Below are 13,187 nucleotides of genomic sequence, written 5' to 3' on the forward strand. Positions count from 1 at the left end.
ATCAATGTCTATCTACAAACTGTATCATGTTCGTCTTCAGACGAGAGCGACTTATAAACAAACATATTTATTTTAATTCAGTAAACAAAAATAATAGACACAGTTTTAAATAGGGAGAATATTGCATATTCCCATCATGTAAATGTTCAGAACATTTCGGAATATCAGATTTCAAGTGCACAAAAGAACTTCCGCTAAGTTAAACAAACTGAAGTGTTTCGTATACTCATGTAAGCGTATCATAAGTATAATTATGAGGAAGTCCAATGTACATATGCTCAAATATTCACTTTTAGACCAAACGAATGTGTCAGGTGTTTTGGAACAAATCAAATGGTTGCGAATATGAATTTATATTTGCTGATTACTTGTTTGTTTTTTCTACATATTGCTGTTTCAAACTGCAAAGTTTGTACAAGGTAAGATATATCATAAACACTCGGTAAAAAAAGTTTTAAATAAATGTATCTATCTTTCATATATAATTTGGATACCGCTTTCTGTCACAGTTTCTATTTGCGTAATTCAAGTTTCTGACAAAAGTATTTCATTGCAGATTGTTTGCATCCCTTGTGACAATGGAAAATTCAGAGTACATAGTGTATTACAGTTTCTTTAACTATTCTTTTTAATTATCAAAATATTAAAAGTACAGTGTATGATGCTAATTTCTATGGTGTATAATTAAACTTCCTATCTTGAAAACTGCAAAAGAAGAAGTTATCTTAACAAATGATGCACCCTGGGCAATATTATGGAAAAAAATGTACTAAGTGGAAGAGCTGAAACTTTATTCATTATATAGTCCACAAAAACAAAATATATTGCTTGTATGTTCAACTGAACTGCGAAACAAAAACGTTCTTATCTTAAAAAGTTAAATAAATTGGGCACTCTATATACAAAATTTGGTTAAAAAATGAATATTTAACGGGTATTTTTCTTATAGTTAAAAATTAACATCTAAGTAATATGTAACGTGCACGTCTCGTATATGCATACAACGGGTCTGCCAAAAAAGACCTTATCTTGAATATTGTAGGAAGAGTTATCAAGATAAGTGGGGTACCTTGAATGCAATATTATGCTAGAAATGCCGAAGTTTATCATCTTATATTATTTTCATGTTTTATCAAAAATTGAAATCTGTTTACTGTTATATGCACATCTCGGATACATATAAGCCACATATCTGTTAAAAAAAACCAGCCAAGATCTTATCTTGAAACAGTTGGGCGAGTTTTACTGACAGATGGAGTGCTCTATCTGCAATTTCACGCCAAGAATGACCAAGTTTAACAGCTAGCATTTTTCACAAAATTTATACAAAATTATCAAAAATCTAAGCAGTGCGCATATCTGATACATGTATCCGAACAAAAGGGATATCCATTTTGCAACCGCCCGCCATTTTCACCGTTTCAAAAACCGAATTTTTTCTTCAGAAAACATTGTAAAACTGTTTTGGAAAAAAAATATTTGTGACTTTTTTTTTGTAGAGTTAGCAATTAAGTCTCCTTAACGAAGTCACGAAACATTTACAGTTCTTTTTCTTATGTCATTTTTCATATTATGAACTTGTCTTTTGCGTTTCTCAAAGACGGCCAAATGGAATTTTCAAAACCCTACGGTATGATAGGCCTTCATGACTAAATGTGCACCCTTGTTTGATTTTTGTCATCTGTAAACCAAATTTTTGGAGAGACAAAGGGGAATGGGATTTAACATAAAATTTGGAATGACGAAATACTAGTTTCTCAAAAAAAAAAACCGGTTACGATCCTGACCACTAAACCATGGATATTCTTGACCACCATGGGACAACAAATGGCCAAATATCTTGAAAACGACTGAGATCCTCATTCCTAAGGCATTTATACTCTTGTTCCTAGGGTCTTTGGGACATCATATGTAGGTTAGCCTCTGGGTGGTCCTGACCCCATTCGACCAAACAGTGCCCACATAATCATAACAAAGTACTGAAGAACTTACGGGAGTTGATTTTGTCGATGTTTATTTATTTCAAAATCAATGATATGTTCTTTTGCATGACAAGTACATGTAGTTTCTAAATTGAATTACGCACATTTTTATAATATGAATGTTTGGACTTTTTCGACAAGAATGTCGAGAAACCCCCATATGAATCATGTTAAATACTATTTAAAGATAACATTAATTCAATCAAACTATGTATTAATAATAGAAATATTTCTCGAAAATTGTATGGATCCAAGCAATATTGAACTCTAGTCTGGTTCAACCAAACGCTCGGATGACACCGTAAATCTCCGACAAGGACTTACGGAGACAGCCGAGCGTCGAGTTGAACGAGACCATATTGAACTCTGGCGTAGGAATACATACGACTACAAAAATATTTAAATTGTTCGTACCATTTAAAATCTTACCATTTTTTAGGTATTTATAAATAAGTTTCCTTGAAAAACACTGCTTTAGCATACATTACATTGAATTTATCAATTATTTTCAAGAACTAAGATTTGTCAGCAGCAATGATATGTGCTGAGGTCTAAACACTGTTTCACTTTCGGTTTATCTGAGTAACTGCATAGGAGAGTTGATTAAAATCAACTCCCAAAAAACGGTTAAGATCCATATCCCTATACCATATATAATAGTATGTTTGTTCCTGGGGCCATATAGGTTTACCTGATGTATAGTAAATAACCCCTGCGGAACACTATGAATTTCCAGAAAAGAAAATCCATGTTATCAAGTATATAATCTTTTTATGTAAAGTTGCCCAATGTAGGTCTTCCCTTCCCCAATGATGGGCTCGCTTTGTTTAGAAGACTTTATAATAGTCCTGATTACGATAACATCTTAAGGACCATGGATGTTTCTGTATCATCTTTATTATTCATTTATCGGTAAAACCGGTAAACTGTTTACTTTAGAAACCCTGGTATTTTCGTAAATAATTTGTAAATTTGACTCTTTTTTAATGATCTGGTAAGATTATTGTTCCAAAATAAACGAAGGCAAGAAAAGAAAAAAAATTGCTTTTTAGGACTTTTTAGTGCTTATCCTAGTCGGTCATTCTCTCCAAAAAAGCAATTTTCACTCATCCAATTCGTGTAACTTGCGTTTCTTTTTCTAGTTGATTCATTTTTATAAAATCTCTTCATTTTGATACATGGTTGCCAATAAGTTATATAGTGCCATGCCGGTGCGTCTATATACCCGATTGGACAAAAGTGAACCCAACGATTTAGAAATTTAATTTAGACAACTCTTTATTTAATTACAAATTTGGGTTGTCCTTCTTGATAATATCTTTAACCAACCTTCTTCCAACCTAATGGGCACAATAAACAACAATTGTTTTAAAATTGAGGCACTGGTACTTGAAGAGGACATGTATTGCTTATGAAATACTCTCAGAATATTTTTTTTTTACAGTTCAGAAGGAGTCGTCAAATGCTGCCAAGGATATGTATGGAACAAAATAGATACTAGATGCATACCTATCCGCGGCCGTAAGATCATAAAAAGTTTTTATTAAGTAATTTTGAAAGAACATTACGAAAAATATGCCTATACTATAATATTTTTTCAATGTGTGTTTAAAGGGACTTGGACACGATTTGACTTAAAAATTTCAAATTTTGTTTTTCCAGTTTCAATGTTCATACTGATAAATATAGAAGTTCATAATGCTATGTCAAAATTTAAAACTCAAATATCAAGTTATAAGCAAGATACAGAGATCATAATTCTTTGTTTTGTAAACAAAGCTCGAATATTGTCATTTTAACATTTTCGTTGTATTAGTGTACATTTCAATCAAATTTAACTTTCTTTTGTTGATTAGAGTATTTAAGAAGATGTTGAATTAGTTGATATTGTTTTTACATGTCATTTTGTCTAATAAATGATAATTCTCTACATTACATTTTTTGTAAACATCTATAAGACTCGAGCTTTGTTTACATAACTATCAATTCTTACTTCTCTATCTCGCTTGTAACTTGACTTTAACATTTAATATTTTGGTCAATCATTTAAAATGCACCAATAAACCATTTTATACATAAAAAATAAAAATAAAATTTTTGATTTCAAATCGTGTCCAAGTCCCTTTAAATAGTCAAAAGAATACCCAAGCTATAGTGATCTGCTGTCATCGATATTCAATTTAGATTGATACATGCAATAACTACAAGAAATTTACTAATGTTTCCCTAGAATATCTTTGCTAATATATCAAAGTAATTTACAGATACAGAATGCGATGCCGGTACTTTTGGGCCTAAATGTGAACACGTTTGTACATATCCACATTATGGAAAACTATGCTTGCCAAAATGTAACTGCAGTAAAGACCACTGCAGTCCTGTCAACGGATGTGACGGTATAATGTTTTCTGCTAAAATTGTTCATCTTTTATAACTTGAACTAAACAGTTTAAAATTTCTTAAAAGACTCACCACATTCAAGTTGACGTATTTTAAAAATTTCAGAAAGGACAATTCATGGCTCGACATCCTCACAGACATCTCAGATTTTGCGTTCTACAACATCAGTGCTACATGATTATAGTGTAAATGGTGAGAAATGTTTCTCTGAATTTTTTGAAACTAAAATTTCAATCAGCTTATGCTTAATGAAAAAATATATACTGTTTAATCAATAAATTAGTAAAAATTCACACATAGCTCTCTTTGATTATTACAGGAATCACATGGCTTACAAATACTAGTGAAAGTAAAAGAAATCTGAATGATGGCAAGAAATCGACGTATTTACTTAAGTTCTTGGTCATTGGTCTACTTGTTTTTTTAACTTTTATGTTTATTTTATACAAAGGAATTGATTTCAATAAGCGTTGTTCAGCTAACCATAAATAAACACATCATCTGGTTTCTATACGAATTCCATTTGATAGGAGTGTTTTGAAATTATGTTAGATCTAATATACAATTTTCACTTCCCTCGTGTTTTTCACTTAAGATCATAAGAAATAAATTTCCATGGTTGTTGCAGATGAAAGTTTCTCTTTTGAACCAATTCTTTTATTAGATATTATGTACATGTACCTATGAACTATCTAAAGACTATAATTATCCTTTAAAAATCCCATTAAATTCAGTCAACAAATGTACAACAATAATTTTCTATATCCTAAATTACAATTTTGCAAAGGCTAGGATTGTTAATGCTATGTTTATCACAATTAGGAACTTTTTCAAACTATCAACTAGTATGTAATTTACTTATATTTAACGTTAATTAAGTAAAAAAACGCTGGAATTAAAATTTTCATTTAAATGATACTATTTACTATCAATAAAATATATTATATAATCTTAACGACCACCTTCTATAATACGGCGCCTTTGAAATGAGTTCCTCATTCTGTGAAATTACATTAGAATTGCCCTTTTAAATATGAAAACAGAAAAGTAATGGATTTTTGTCTGAATTCTTCTTAGGTTTCGGTTGATCCAGTCACAATGATTCAATTTTGCATAAAAATTTTTATTGTATTTTTTTTTTATTTCCATAAATGTTGATACTAAACATATGCATGGTTCATTGTCTTAAGTATTATATGTACCTCGACTACAATAGAAACAAAATAGGTCCTTGAAGTTGGCAATAATGTTGAATATGTTGAATTCAAACCTCAATTAGTATTGATAATATTCCAGAACTCCTTTGGATCGATTGTCCTTTTTATAATTGTTATATTATGTTAGAGCATTATTTTCCGCGTTTATCTTTCTGTTTAAAACAAATCAAGTCCAAAATTCTTCAAAATGTTATGGGTTTTTATAAAAAGTTCTGCGTTGTAGATTTGCATTCTTTTGTACACCATGGTTTTAAAGTGTATTCAGATATGTGAACCAAACACGTCTAACGCACTTTTAACAATTACATTTCAAGTTTCTCTTACTATTATTAAATTATCCAAATGTTCAGCTCTGCGACCTTTTAGTTGAGTTTCCGAGTAATTGAAACAATATGTTTTACTAGCTTTTATGATAAGTCAACTTCATCAACAATAAAACTTTTTGAGTTATCTGTATTCTTACATTTGTTTGACAAATCATAAAGCACACGTATTGTCAGCTTCTTAGCAGTTACAGTATGCGTAAATATGCGCCATGAGGATGAACTTTAATTTTGTCTTGTGTGTCGTATTTTGCCTCCACTTAGAATATAAAAAAACAAAACAAAACAAAACAAAAATGCCAAGTGGTTATCCTTTAAAAAAAGACTGCAATACGTGGACAATACACATACTTTTCTTACGTAAATGTAAAAGCCTTAGGGTTATCCTAGATTTTATCGATTCTAACCTCCTGCTTTTATGCTATGGCATATTTTGGTGCATTTTTTCTTGAGATTCAAAGTTTGATATACAGTCATATAATTATTCAATCAGGTAAACAATCACATATTACATTTATTAAGTTGTATACATTAATAGGAAGTACATTAGCCCTGTTTGTTGAAATTACAGTTAAGCGATTTTTGAATACAACAATCCATTGCGAGTTATGCTTTTAAGGCATGTTTTAGTTTTGGCAAAATAAGAACTCTTTTATGATGCTGATGCAGTTGATATCACATGCCAATTATTTCTTCAAAAGAAATGCTGTATACAATAATGTTTACCGATATCTTTGCACTCTTAACAACTTTGAACTTTAACATGTTCTCAGGGCATGGAGCCTCGATTCCATTTCAAATAAGCATGTGCTAGTCATGTTCTTTCCTAGCCTACCAATAATCCTGCGCAGAAACCAGGCTAGCTCATGCGCAAGCCGAATTTTCCTCATCTCATCTGGTTTTAACCTTGCCTTTTTATTTTTGCGTGGACTTCTTGGACCACGCAAAAACCAGCAATATCTATGTACAATATCAATGTTGTATTTGCAACGAAACATTAAATAAATTTGAGCTGTGAAGTAAATACTGTTTGAATCCGCCACCAATATTACGCGATATTTAATACATAAATCAAATAACAAAAATAAACGAAAAAAAGCAATGGTACAGGTGTTTTCTTGCCTAATGTATTGAGGTAGAATTAAAACAACATATATACCTATATATCAGCGATATATAGGTACATGTACTTGTGATTTCAAAGATTATTTATGCAACATTTCGTTTTCGGGCCAATTATTTAAGCAGATAAGTGTCACGGTGTGACATTCAATTTTTCGGACTATTTCTAATTATTGTGTAAATTAACTTTTTCGGACTTTGTGTTAATTGCTACAAAAACTTTTCATCTATTTCGACAACTGTTTTATAAACGTTATAAATTCCTCACAGCATTAATCCCACCTGAGGCTCAATCAGTGATGGACAGCTAATCTTTTAATAGACTTCTGTTTATGTTTATTGACACTTAAGCTTCTTTCATCTTATTAATCCTTTTATGTACATGCTGCTCAAATGTCCCGAGTTACTTAATAGCTGTCTGATAATTGATTTACTTACATCTATACTTTTTATGTTAATCCTTTGTTGTGTTATTCCATTGTTCATTATATTATTCGGAATTGTAAAATATAGTCAGTTGGAATCAGACGTTCGGTGCTGATGCATACCAAACTCACGTAAAAGTATATTTCATGTAAAGTCTATATAAAGGTCTGAAAACTAAAACGCGTGTTGGCTTGTTGGAGGTTTCATGAGGCTGGGTTCAACAACAAGAGAATAAGCTCAAGGTTGGCCCAGTATTAGTCCGGTACGGGAGCGGAGCACCCCGTAATATTTGGTGGAGAATCCGGGTAACGACACCCGGCACTGCTACATATATTTTGTAGTAGTCAGATCCTGAACCTCTACAACAGTTTAGCAAGTTTTCCCTAGATTCAGAGTCTACAGATGAAGAAGACAATTTAAACTAGATTCAACATGGAATATTCTTTCCGACCGCAGTGGAGACAGAAGAAGTTCAGCTTCCCCTCATGTCAACGTCCAGTGTGCGGAAGGTGCGGAAACGTGCATCCCAACGTTTTATGTTTCGCGTTCAACCAGAAGCGTTACTGATGTCACAGAAATGGACATTATTCCAGAATGTGTTTTACACAGATAAAGAAACCAACAAAATGTGTTGAAAAGGAAGCAGGTTGGGTCGTAAAAAGACGCGAGACATGAATCGACTGTGCAAATATCTTGAAAACAAACGTACTTTGAGAGAATTGCCGTTTAATTCACTTCGTAACAACCAATTTCATTCTTTGTTTGATATCTCAAGTATTTTACGAACTGAGCTACATAGCATTAAGATTCAGCTACGCAAGTCCGATCAACTTACGAAGAGTATGGCTGAAAATCTACGAAGTGCTGAGTCTGAGAACGCAAGACTTCAAAGTGAAAATACGGATTTGAAAACAAAGCTGGATCCAACAAGAGAATAAGCTCAAGGTTGGCCCAGTGTTAGTCCGGTACGGGAGCGGATTGCCCCGTAATATAAGCTCCATTGCTTCTTTTTCGAGAAGACATTGTCTCTCTCTTTTCTTTTTTTTACCTTTTCCCCATATTCAGATGTATATTAAAATACAGTTTGTATATTAAAAGTCTGACGACCTTAAAAACATATACGTGTATAAGATATCAACTAATTGTACGCGTACTTGTTCTATTTCTATTATGTTACATTTAGATAGAGTAGTTTTTTTTTTTTACAAATGTTGAATATGATTGTACATTAATAACCCGATTTCATTTGAAGTTTTCTTGCTACTATTGTTGAGATATTTATACGTTTTTTTGAAAAATTGGTATTTTTAGACTATAATAAACAAAAATACAGAAAATTATGGGGGGACCTGTGTCTATAGGGGTGTTGGTAACCTCTCCCCCGGTCTTGAAATGAAAAATCATACATTTACATTCTATTGAGGTTTGACATTTAATACTTGTGTCTATTGGGGTGATGGTAACTGCTCCCCCGATCTTGAAATGAAAAATCATACAATAATATTCTATTGAGGGTTGACATTTACATGTAATACCACATATAAGACAACCAATGACAAACTTTCCTGTTTCACTACTTATAGTTGCAAACATGGGGCAAACAGCCATCAGCCAAAAATTTTTAATTTTCAGTCAACTGCAACAAAACAAATTTAAGCCACATAAATCATAAACATTGAATTGTTAAATTTTCATTCTTGCGCGCTCTCTTTAACAAATCCTGCCAATTGTGTTTTTATTTCAAATTTTAAAAAATGGTCAAGATAAAATACCAGCAGTAACTTTAGAAATAAACGTTAAAAGAAATTACGTTTAAAATGCCAAGCCTCTTAAAGTGTAAAGTAGGAATTCCCGCCTATATACATGTACATTCATGTTTTAAAATGTTCTTCACTCCTGACACTGAATAAAAATTAATGCATACTAGTTTTTTTAAAGACAATGTAGCTGTCTTCGTAAATGTAATTAAACGACATCAGAGGCAGAGGTGCAGGCTCGGGGAAGGGAGGGGGCATCTAAAAATTCATTTTTTTTTTCTGCTGTTGGAAATAATGAAAGAGATAAATACTTATTTAGAGATGAGAATAAAGCTGTGTATTAAAGTTAAGATGTTGTGAAAGCCATTTCCCCATCGGGTCAATAGTTCAGTCTTTGAGGCTGTTCTTTAAATATTCGGAGCAAGGGCTTTAGATATGCTGACACACGAAAGAATGCAAATTAAGGTAACTTCATAGTCGTAAAATTCTCTGATGAAAGTTGACAAACAGAGCTGATTTCAACTTCTCAAAACCATATTTTTGTCTTAAAAGTAAAATATTTGTAGGGTTATACTGGTTTATCTTGTTTAATTTTATTGTCGACGGTGTCAGAAAACATAAACTACAAACATATTTCAAAATTAATCGTTCGGATAAAAAAAAATTATATAATTTAGACAAACAACTAAGAGAAATGCCAGAAAAAAAGTTATTTCCCCTTAGCATAGATAAAATGTATAAAACATTGGAAATTAAAAATAAAATTAAACTGCGAAAATATCTTGAACTCAACAATTACCTTCATGTGATTATATTAACATAAAATATATAAAACTATCTTGAACAAATTTTAAAGAATTCAAAGTTTTACAAAAATGTATGACATCACATAACACTGGATCTACTTTAAGTAAATAAAAGAGGCATTCTATCAATTTTCTTTTTATTTAAATGTCTGGGAAAAATCATGTCTTGCTTCTGGGGATTAAGGGGTCAGTTTAAATAAAGCATATATACTAGCTAACTTTTGTTTATATATTAAACATATAAAAGCGGTCTTCACAGTAAGTAAACTACATGTATAAGAACATAACCAATAACCAATCATTCTGGTACCTTTTCAATATTGGATCATATTTTTTAAAATTTCTTAACGTTTTTTTAAACTTAATTATATAATTTATAGTCTCTGCTGCACGATTTTAGGTATAAGAGGGGTCTATACCTTATTTTGTATAGTTTTTTCCCTACCGAATGAAGCTTTAAAATATTTATCTGAGATTTATTGATCGTTCTGTGAATAGGACATGGTACTTTTATCAACCCTAACCCATATGGTCATTTTTTAAATCAAGAAATAAAATCATTCCTTGGTGATCTAAATATACGCATCTTTAATTTCTAGTAGCTTTAAATGAAAATCTATCAAATCTTTGATTTCGATCTTTTTGTGAAAGTTATTGATCATTCGATAGTGATAATATATCAATTATAGTTATAGTTCTAAGCAAGTACTTGAAAAAAGCTAAACATAACAATGAGGAAGTTGTTTATTATATAGGGAAGCTTGACATTTACATATATAAAAACAGCATGTGTATATGATATAATTTGAAGGAAAATGCACAAATGTTGTGAAAAAACACACGATTGTCCTGTTTTCAAACATAACAGTGTAAATATGAATTTCTTGTTTATGATTTTGAAAGTAGTATGCTTCCTGTTACGTGTTTCTTTTTCAAATTCGGATATCTGTCAAAGGTGAGATGTTAGCCTTTACTGCTTTAAAAAATGATAATACTATCATATACAGAAAGGAATACTTATATCATATACCGATCTAAAGATTTTGCCTAAATGATATATTAAGATATAAAGATAAAAAAAATAATATTTTCTTAATTATATTACAGCCCGGAAGGATACCTTGTTTGCTGTCCAGGATTTGTGTGGAATGCAAAAGAAAAGACATGCAAACGTTGGTGATTTACATACTATACATATCTGTATTTATAGATATATTTGTTATTCCCATATCCCAGTACATGTATATAAAAAGCTACATCGAATTGATATTTGTATAATATAGGATCCACTTTGTGTCTCTTTCAAACAAAACAAATGCTATTCAACCTGTCTGACAAATTCAAAGTTTACCGGTCAGTCCAAAATCGAAATTTTTGGCTTGCTTCGTTAGACATATAATTAAGATTTTACTTAAATTTTCAGACAAATATCGTTTACAACGCCGTAAAGGTATTAAAACATGTTTGAATTTAGAATGTGAAGCTGGTAAAATTGGACCTCAGTGTGAAATAGTTTGTCCGTACCCATGGTATGGAAAGCAATGCTTATCAAAATGTCTGTGCAGTGAAAATCATTGCGATCCTGTTGACGGATGTATAGGCCTAGGTATTATCCTGAGATCAAGTAATTATTCTTCCATAATTATACTTTTTTTTTACTAAATTTAATATTTATGTAGGAATTTTTATGTACCCTTATTTGCTGATACATGTATGAGTGTTAATTTATTTTTTTAAAGAATGGAATGATAATGCAGCAACGTCAGCAAAGATCCCTCAGACCGATACAACTTATTCTTGGCATTCGGTTGTATCAAACGGTATGTAAATTTTTAGTTATATTCATATTTAAAAATAAACATTATTATGCAGCTTGATTTGATTCTTTTATTGTAGAATTCACAATGCATACCAACAGCAGCCAAGTTAAGTTGGGACCAAGCGAAATCAAGACTGACAACTATTTGTTTTTGTTTATCATTTTGGTATTCTTTTTATTGCAGTTTTAATGTTTATCATATACGTGGGAAAATATCTTTGTAATGCGTTAGCATAGAAAAAAACAGTAACATCTGCCAGATAAATGTAAGCAGATACTTTTTGCTTTGTGCAAATGCATGATAGAAGTAAGCAGATACTTTTAGTTACACACGTATTTTTATTTCAATTAACATTTAATATATAAATAGAATATTATGGAGACTGGGTATAGTTAACAAATTTTTCATCAGGTATACCCTAAGATTAAAAAAATGATTTGTTTATTAATAAATTTCATTTCGTGAAGAAAAGTATATTGCAAAGTTAAAGCTATACACGCTATAATTTGCGTCAATTTTGAATAAAGGGGAAAATGTTTGTGTTTGATTACTAATATAAGTTACCTTTATTCTGTTAATTATAATGCTCAATTCGATCACGTAACAAATATGTCAAATATTAAACAATAAAAAATATTTATTTTCCTGCCAGGAAAGTAATGCCTCCTCGTGAATATCAATCTATCACGTGATAGCGACAGCTAAATTTAGCCTATCATACCAAAACTGGTGAAGGGTTAACATCTTCATAATTGTGATAGTTTCACAAAGGAAAGGATATTTTCAGTAAAGCATAAATTTGTCCGATATACGAGTGCAAACAAAAGAAAAAATACAAGCCTGTGAGTAGATATGAATACTTCCTTTAAAAAAATGACGTAGACCTGTGTTTTTCCCCTGTGTGCTATTTATAGATCCTATAAGTGTTAATGCAGAATTAAGGGTATCGTGAATGAGAAACGTATTTTACTCATTATACATGTATGTATTTCAAATTAACAACTGTTAAGCATATTAAAAATCAATTTGAATATTTAATTAGGCAAACAATAACGACCACCTAGTTCTACGCGGACATGCGCAATGAGGTCGGTTTCGCTCTGCCTTCATCAATATTCATGAAAAGGTATATTTTCCTGGCAGGAAAATAAACAATTAAAAATCTACATCTTTGTAACGAGATGGACTTCACCATTGTAATTTACAGATTAAGGATAACTTTTATAAGTAGACAAACACATGCGTTTTCACTGTCATTCAAAATTGACGTAAATTATAGCGTGTATAGCTTTAATAGAGTTAAAAATCTGAATGGCTTTCTTTATCTTTATGCA

General features: G+C 31.2%; 2 long non-coding RNA genes across 2 annotated transcripts; both read left to right on the forward strand.

Moving 5' to 3' along the window:
- Window positions 1–241: 241 nt before the first annotated feature.
- LOC136271159 (uncharacterized) lies at window positions 242–4,576 on the forward strand. Its single transcript, XR_010709009.1, has 4 exons — window positions 242–419; window positions 3,427–3,503; window positions 4,247–4,378; window positions 4,488–4,576. It is a non-coding gene; the product is annotated as an uncharacterized lncRNA (long non-coding RNA).
- Window positions 4,577–11,108: 6,532 nt separating this feature from the next.
- Window positions 11,109–12,090, forward strand: LOC117692129 (uncharacterized). Its single transcript, XR_010709090.1, has 3 exons — window positions 11,109–11,205; window positions 11,508–11,657; window positions 11,773–12,090. It is a non-coding gene; the product is annotated as an uncharacterized lncRNA (long non-coding RNA).
- The last annotated feature ends 1,097 nt before the right edge of the window (window positions 12,091–13,187 follow it).

This window comes from Magallana gigas, chromosome 9 (assembly GCF_963853765.1).
Source record: "Magallana gigas chromosome 9, xbMagGiga1.1, whole genome shotgun sequence".
Classification (NCBI taxonomy): Eukaryota; Metazoa; Mollusca; class Bivalvia; order Ostreida; family Ostreidae; genus Magallana; species Magallana gigas.